This window comes from Tupaia chinensis, unplaced genomic scaffold (assembly GCF_000334495.1).
Source record: "Tupaia chinensis unplaced genomic scaffold, TupChi_1.0 Scaffold000568_1, whole genome shotgun sequence".
In the NCBI taxonomy this organism is placed as follows: domain Eukaryota; kingdom Metazoa; phylum Chordata; class Mammalia; order Scandentia; family Tupaiidae; genus Tupaia; species Tupaia belangeri.
Genome location: NW_006160082.1, coordinates 2,538,392 through 2,546,952, shown reverse-complemented (window position 1 = coordinate 2,546,952; position 8,561 = coordinate 2,538,392). Strand labels below are relative to the sequence as shown.

The window sequence follows — 8,561 nt, the reverse complement described above, 5'->3', positions numbered from 1 at the left end:
AAGGCCAGGATTCAAACTGCTATCAGCCACATGGTATGTACTTCCCCGAGCTATTAGGCTGCAGGGCTAGCCCTAAAAGTAATCATAACAGTCATCTACATTAACTCCTGTGAACTACTTGAGGCAAGGAACTTTTGTTTTATGTGTCTCCTTTGGCCCTGTTCCTGTTTAAAAATACCTGGAGCCTGAGTATTCCCAGGGAATTCAGGCACATTGTCCAAGCCCCACAGCAAGTGAGATTGCTGACCAGAGCCAGGACTCCTGGCCTCCCAGTCAGGCCCCACCTCTGATAAAGCCAGCACTAGGCTACACTGAATGGAAACCCTCGAGTCATGTACTTTTAGAGACGAGCCTAATCCACATAGAGCTCTAAATGCTAGCTCTCCTGGCAAGTCACTTGGAGGGCTTGGGGCTGCAAACTGAAGGATTTACACTAGGAGTCTTTATTCATCCAACAAGTATTGACTTAACTAATTTATCACTGTGTGGTGAGATATGCAAAGATCTCATTACAACATTTTTGTGGAACCTATCAGAGGTCTCTGAAAAGTAGGAGGATTGAAGGGCATTGTGTGTTTCCATGGCCACCCAAGGATGGATAGTTTCAATGGACCTGTAAATTGGCTGATCCAGGCACTGGGTGATGAGGTAAAGGTCATATTATTACCTGCTCTGTCCCCCAAATCTGACCACCCCTACCTGATCCAAGCCACCAGCACCTCTGAGCTGGATGACTACACTGGCCTCCTCATTGTTCCCTCTGTTCCCATTCTTACTGCAGCTCCAACCTTTCACAGTAACCACGGAGGCTCTTGAAAACAAATCTGAGTGTTTCCCTTCCCTGCTTTTAACCTCTGCACTACTCTTTTAAGAAGCATTTCACTTCACAGATTAAATTTTTCTCAATAGAAAAGATAAAGCATAAGATCCTTTGCCATTAAGAAGTCTCTCCCCAAAGGTTATCATAAGAAAATCTTTGAGATAAAACCAATTTAAGAGGATGCTGCTCCTAACTTGCTTTTTTCTTTTTCTTTTTCTTTTTTTTTTTTTTCTAATAAGCACTAATTGAATGATGCAGCAAGCAGGTCTGCTTTATGGAGACAGTCTGCTATTATGCCAACTAATTTTAAAATGTATGGATCTTATTGCTTCAGACCCAAGGCCATATTGATTCTGGAATATGCACCACTAATTGCTGAGAGCCTGATGCTAAGAAGAGAATAAAAGAAAAAACTTTCATGTCAATATTTGTTGCTAACCTTGACAAATAAACATTTTAAGTGATGGTGACTTTTTCCTCTTTTAAAGCTTTAATTACTGGCTTGCACACACTGCAATCATTTTGTTCTTGTTTGTGTTTAATAGTCTGTAATCCATTTTAATTACATTCTTTGCTTATCAAGATTAGACTCCTGAACAAGAGTAGAACAAAATTTAACTTCTCCTTTTTCTCCCCTCTCTCCTTATCTGTTGCCTGAAAAAATGTTCTGGGATTTGAAAACATCTTAAAGATAAAACTTTCTGTTCAGCTTAAAGCAAACAAATGAAATCATTAAAAGGAAATTTCCAGTGTTTTCAGTCTGTCAACTCAGGAACCAAAAGGGTTGATCACACTTGCATCCCTACATTAAGCCTGGAAAGTGGAATTTGTCAAGAATTTTGAGAAGGTGTAAGAGAAGGGGTGAAGGAGACTTCTGGGGTGCAGAAAAGGTTCTCTTTCATGACCTGGGTGGGGAGTTCAGGGGTATTTTGTTTCAAAACAACTCATTGATCTGTGCATCTTTCCACAAATATTTACATTTCCATAAAAATGTTATTTAGAACACTGAACATGGCTGGGTTTTCAGAATTTTTCTGGATTTTTTTTTTTGGTTGTTGTTGTTTGTTTTATTTTTTACTACGAGCAGTCACTTAAGGCAGCCAAGGTCTTTTTTGTAACCACTGATGACTAATACTTTCATTGTTTATATCTGTGTTTACAAGAGCAGGAATTATAAGGAACAATGCCTGTGGTACAGAAAGATCATCAGAGATCTCTTGTTCTTACTAACCATTCCAGTGTGGGAGCTGCTGGTCAATGAGAGACCTTCCTACGCAGTGATTCAGGGATCAAGCCTCACTCAGCCCTCAAAGCAGATCCGGCAAATCTCGGGCCAACTCAAAGCGAGAGTCAGAGCAAAGATTGTCCATTAGAAGAGTCTTGCACTGGGCAGAAGTGGCCAGATCTAGGAACTCCACCATACTTTGTCATTGGCTGAGGGGAAGAAGTGTGGTTTCAGCTTTAATGCTAATTGCAGTCTATGCAGCAGAATGGCAGTTATTTCTCGGAAGGTGATACGAGTTCACCTTCATGACTGTCACAAATCCTCTATGATAGGAGGAGAAACACTTTTTAAAATTGGTGTAAGTCCCTCTTTCATAGAGGTGGAGGCCAGACTTGAACTTGACTCTGAGTGGACTTCACCCAAGTGCTTAGTTGACTTTCACTGCCCTAGAGCAGTCCTGCTGCCTCATTATCTCTGGGCCACTGTGGAGCATTTAAATTTTATTTCCAGCACTCATTCTTTGGCTTTGTTTTGTTGTTGTTGTTTATTTGTTTCCCTGATGAAAGACCTCATTTCGTGTGGAGATCCAAATCTCCCCAACTCTTAGCCCACGTGGTTTGGTTGTGCCTCCTTATCTCCACCACTCCAATTCCATGGTTAATCCTACCCCTAGTAGGAGTGAAGGTTTCAACATTGGGCACATAGCTCACCCAGTGACTTCTGCTAGGCCATTTGGGCTAGAAACAATGACTTTGAGAGAAAGCTGGCCTGGAGTGTGCAGCCATCTTACAACCATGAGGGGAGAGCTTGAAGCAGTTAGAATCACCATCCTGAGGATAAGGGTAAAACCAACATGGTAGAAAACAGTCTTTCTCAATGACTTTATCCGAGCACGAAATCTATGTGTCTGAACCCAGACCTGGGTCCTCAGTTACATCTGCCAATAAATTCCCTTTTCATTCAGGCCAGTTCAGTTGACCTTTTGACCATCTGAAGTCCAACCATCATATTCCAAACACAACTAATTTGGAAATATTTATTTTCATTTTATTTACCAAAGTCCCTAAAGTCAACTATCAAATCAGTCCCAGATGGTTCATTAACATCACCAAGTGCTTTCAAAATAAAAAACAGTATTTTTGTTTTTAATTAAATCCACACAGGAAAGTTCCTCATCCTTACACTCCCCCATACCCATACACACACACACACACACACACACACACACATACAATTAGTATTTCAGAGCTCCCACCTACATTTTATTGGGGATCTCCATTGGAGAAAACACTGAGTGACAGAGCTGTTCATAACTCTATTTCCCAAATGGACTCTGGCTCTTGAAAGGCAGGGACTTAGAGTATTCCCAGAGTCTAACATAGAGCTCGGCAGAAAGGGGAGGTCCAACCAAACTTCTCCTTGACAATGCCAAGCTGCTGTCCCCAGCCATGAGGTAGAAAGACAGACGCCTGTCTGGCTGTGTGTGTGACTCATCAAGTTCCCGCAGAGAGGTCATCTGGGGCCTCCTTGGAAGTGAGCCAGCAATATAATTGGACAAACCAAGGCCACCTGGTGCAGACGCCCAGTCTCCTCAGCCATATGCCCCTCTCTTCCATTACCTGGCCTTCCTTTTCTCTTTCAAGTTTCTTCTTCCTTCTACTTCATTTCTTTCCTTTCCCATGTCTCCCCACACTTATCCCATGACTACCATAAACAGGGGGGTGCTCCCTGGGCCTGTGTACTCTTGAAGTGGTCCTCAGGGATGTGCTGAAACTAGTACCACATGGCAAGACATGTGACACAGCAGTTCCAAGAGAAGACTAACTTACATGAAGATGGATTTAGCAACAAGAACTCTTCAATCTGGAAAACAAAGGCTTTTGGGATTATTCGTTACCTGTTTCATGAAACAAATTGCCCAAGACATAATGGCTTAAAACAATATTTATTATTTTTCACTGGAAGGGTACAAGGATCAGGAATTTGGACAGAGCACAGTGGTGTAGCTTATTGCTGGCTCACAACGTCTGAGGCTACAGCTGGAAAACTCTGAAGCTGGCGTTGGAACCATCTGAGACCTTGTTTTCTTACGTGGTTAGAGGTTGATGCTGGCTGTTGGCAGAAACCTTAGCTGACGCAATTGACCGGAGCATCGATGTACGGCTTTCCCAAATGGCTTGGGCCTCCTTATGACATGGTGGCCGGGTTACAATGGTAAGTATCCTAAAGAGAAAGAGCTTCTTAGCACCTCCCGTACCTTATCCCAGTCCTTAGCCCCATCCGAAGTTCACTACAAACCCATGGACAGAGTTCCTGGGTCTCCTAAGAAGCAGCGTATCTGAACCCCAGTTCAGTGAGGGCAACGAAGCACCCATAGTCATCTGGGAGAGGCCCTTAAAGCCTTGGGATGTGTATTGGAATCCTGGTTCTCTTTCACAGAGCTGTGATTTCAGAAAATTCATTCCATTTCTTTTGGTCCCAGTTTGTCTGTAAAACAAATGATATCACACTGCTTTTCTTGGGATCATTGGAAGAGTTATGGATATAAAAGCACTTTGGCAATGGCAGAGTACTGCATAAATGTTTCCTATTATTATTCATTTAAAACAATAATATAATGATTATCATGTATAATTAAATGGTGGGAAAATATTAGGGTGATTATTTCTAGATTTCTTCTTCTCTGCCTATTTGTTTTCCACATTAAAATAGTTCATTTAAATTGTTTAAGGGCTCATGTTGCAAGGAGTAAGCCAAGCACAGGCTTTGATTCTGTGAAACCACATTCGCATATTAAGAGAAATGGAATGTGTGATCCATGTACAGGGGTGAAAACTAAAGGCTCACATCATAGATCTTTTAGGTCTCTACCTGCCTGTTAAACTCTGCTTTTTTCTCACTTCCTTCTTAAAAAGGAAATAAAATCTCACGTCAGGAGAGAGAGCATACTAACTCCATAAAGGAAAGGAAAGAGATGTCGGGGAGAGAGAAATAGAAAATGCACATGGTGGGGTTGGAGGGCCACCAGTGGTGTAGAAGTAAAGATGGCTGGATCCCACATGGCCGACCATGCAGTTCAAGTCCCAGATCCAGTGACTTGAAAAACATACTCTGTGTGAGTTTGCCCAAGATCCCAAGAGGAGAATGGAGGAGAAGGAATTATGGCATGGCCAATCCTTCTTGGGAGTGCTTTCTCACTTTCCCACTCTCTCTATATCTATCTATCATCTATCTATCTATCATCTATCTATCTATCTATCTATCTATCTATCTATCTATCATCTATCTATCTATCTATCTATATCTATCATTTCTGTCTGTCTCTGACAAGTGTACACACCCTATAGTAAAAATTTTAAAAAGAAAGAAAATGCACATTAGAATTTTGGGGGTATGGAAAGAGAGAAGGTTACCAGGAATTATGATAGATTATGATCAGACTCAATCTGTGAGGTTTTCCAAGACATGCAAATATAGAATTTTAATTACATTTTAATTACTTTTGTATGTTGGAGCATGAACATAGTGCCATTCTTAATCTGGACCACAAGAGTCTCAAAAAGCATAGGAAAAATAATAATGATGATGATGATAATAATAATAATAATAATAATAATAATGGCAAGAATGGTCAGTAAATTCTGCCTCCCAGCTCAGGATGTTTAAGGTATATACAAGGAGATGGGATGAATTGCTCAGAACTGGTGGCAGTCACTGCAAGTTTTGCAGAGTGACATCGTAAAGCTGATAACCCTGCAGTGCTAAGGAGGAACCTTCAGTCTCAGTGTCCACCTGGGCTTTTGCACTGGCCATGAGAACTCTCAGGGTGATGTTGAAACAAACACAGTTTAAACCTTTTTAAAACCATTGGAGATAATGGGACATTTTAATTAAAGGAAAAAATCATTTTTACTGGACTGTTTTTATTTTTGAGCTTTTATTTAGTTCAAAATGGTATTTTCTGAATTTACAGTTTACTTTATTCATGATCAAGAGTGCATATGTGCACATGATAGAGAGAAACAGAAAGAGAAACAATCTTACCAGGGTCTTGCCACACTGTGACCCTTTTTCCCTGGTCTTCCAGCTTCTCAGGATCTTGGGCACACCCCCCAAGGATCTGAACCCACTGTCAACCGTGTGGCTTCCAGCACTGCAGCTCAGTTTTGCTACTGACTGTGCCACCAGGCTGGGCCAAGATGGTATTTTAACCCATTGCTACCACTATTATCAAAATTTGGACAAGTTTTCTCACAGGTGAACTATGGACCAAGGTCCAAATGTCTTCAAAGCAAAGGAGGGATATTTGGGAGAATAGAAGAAGAAATGGCTGAATGTTTCCTCAGCCTCTTCTTAGAGGCACTCCCAACTCTGCCATTGTGTCACCGCCACATTTCAAGAAAGGGCATGGCCCAGCCTTGCTTGGGAAATAAACTAAAAGTAACCTCTTTTCCTGAGTTAAAAAAGCTCAGGAAAAGAGGTTACTTCCAAAGATGGAATTTTAATTGCATTGTCTGAGCTGTTAGATATTAGACCATATTCCAAGAGGTAAGTCCTTTTGATTAAACATCTTTATCATTTTGGTAAACTCTTTGGTTCTTTGCCATCAATGTCTTAAACAGACCCCAAATTTCCCCAAACTTCAAAACAGGGAGGTTCTTAGACTAACATTACAGACCACTGTGAAGTTACATTTCTCCCTGCTAAATTTTTCTCCTTCCTGAGGTCTTCCTTCTCAGGTCAGTGCCTCCTGGCACTTTGAAAACTCTAGTCAGTACCTATTCCTCACTCCATCTGATCTACTGCCAAGTTCAATGACCCTACCTATGAAATAGTTCCCAATCTACTCCCCACCTTTCCTTTCTCACAGCTCTAGTTCAGGCTATTGTCCATCTCACTGGGATTCCATGAGGGCCCCCTGGTATCCAAGCTCACCTTTCAGGCCACAGGTGTTGCTGTGGAGAAGATCACATCCACAGCCAACTACGGTGAAGAGTAGATAAGGAGGTGAGCTGCAGATGAGCGGCGAGGGGAGAAAAGCCAGCAGGCCCTCTCTTTCCCAGTGCAGGCAACACTCCGAAGTCAGCCTAAGCTACGTCAGGATTAGAGTTGCAGTGATGCTCTGTAAGGGTGGTCACATAGGAAGGTTCTCTCTTCAAGTCTGGAGACCTCCCAAGTACAACAGGAGCATTCTTGCCCATGATCTGGCTGAGGTTGAGGGTGCATCTCAGTGACAAGAGCCTATTGGGGGTGTTCTTTCTCTTTTCTCTTTTCTCACTTGTTCATGGGAGAAATAGATAAACAAAATTTAAGAAACAGCAACAGAAGATCAGGGTTGTGTTGGATGGCTTGGATAGAGAATTCTAATTGCCAAACTTGGGGACTATGCTTGAAACTTACTGTCATTGTAGCACTTTATTATTCAAAAGTAAGCATAAAAGTTAAGGGGCCTACTAGAGTATGTAAGGGAAGTTACTTATTAAATAAAGTTTAGAGGGATGTAGGAGACAAAAGGTAAAGATTTTGGAAGATCGAAAATAATGTTATTCAACATTCTGACTATCCTTTTTTTTGTTTTTTTTTGAGAGTTATTTTATTCCTTCATTTATTTGCTATAGGGCATGTGCACTCATCAAAGAAACAGAAAGAGACAGAGAGTGAGAAAGCGCCCCCCCCCCAAGGGTATGGGCACACCACAATCGTTCTCCTCCATTCTCCTCTTGAGATTCTGGGCACACACACTCATGCGCTTGGCATGAGTTTAAGCCACCAGGTCCATGACTTGAATTGTGGTCAACTACATGGGAGTCCAGTGACATAACCACTATGCCATCTGCTGGTACCCCCACACTATCTTTAAGACTGAGCTTCCCAGCATTTTTCAGGAAAAAAAGCTTTCCCATGTATCTTTTTTTTTTATTTATTTTTTATCATCATATCTTCTTCATATTACATTGGATTACATATAACTTTACTGTGTATTACACTGTTTCTTCAAAAGGGAATGCCATGCACGTCAGTCAGTACAGAGACATTAATCTCCCCACTTCAACATTCCATATCTTTTCTGTTTTCCCCAATCATTATCTTTATTATTCTAATTATTTTTATAAAACAGTCAATTGCTATTTCTCGTTTTGCTTGTAAAAATACTTTGCCCATCATGAAACACTTCTCAGACCAATCCAGTTGAGAATTCTATACATGTCATCATCAACAGTTAATAAACCCTATCTGTTTCTCACTGACGTCCTGTCTCTCTATTGCTCACTTGCTATCTTTCTCTATCCTCTTCTCTTCACTTACCCCATTCCACACTGTCCTATTCTCATTAAGTACCTTCACTTCAAGAATGGTAGAGTAGTTCCTGTTCTTCCCTGAGGCAATGCAGGGCTGGTAACCATCATCTTCTCAAGTTGCAAGTTCTCAGACCTTGTTTTCCGCTTCAGCCTGCTGATCCACAGGCCACACGCCGGCCCTGGAGAGGCAGCTGAACGCCGGGGCATGAGCCCCGAG

At 41.6% G+C, this 8,561-nt stretch overlaps 1 long non-coding RNA gene across 3 annotated transcripts in view; it reads right to left on the bottom strand.

Annotated features, from left to right (window-relative positions):
• Positions 1-3,931: 3,931 nt before the first annotated feature.
• The window catches only part of LOC102476674 (uncharacterized), a 23,261-nt gene continuing 18,631 nt past the window's right edge, over positions 3,932-8,561 (bottom strand). Inside the window, exons 2-4 of one of the 3 annotated variants that reach the window (XR_335900.2) lie at positions 7,868-7,869; positions 6,981-7,313; positions 3,932-4,532 (exon numbers count right to left, since the gene is read on the bottom strand). This is a non-coding gene — a long non-coding RNA (uncharacterized LOC102476674). Of the gene's footprint in view, positions 4,533-6,980; positions 7,323-7,867; positions 7,870-8,561 lie in introns of all 3 variants that reach the window. The other 2 variants (XR_335898.2, XR_335899.2) reach the window with 2 other exon arrangements.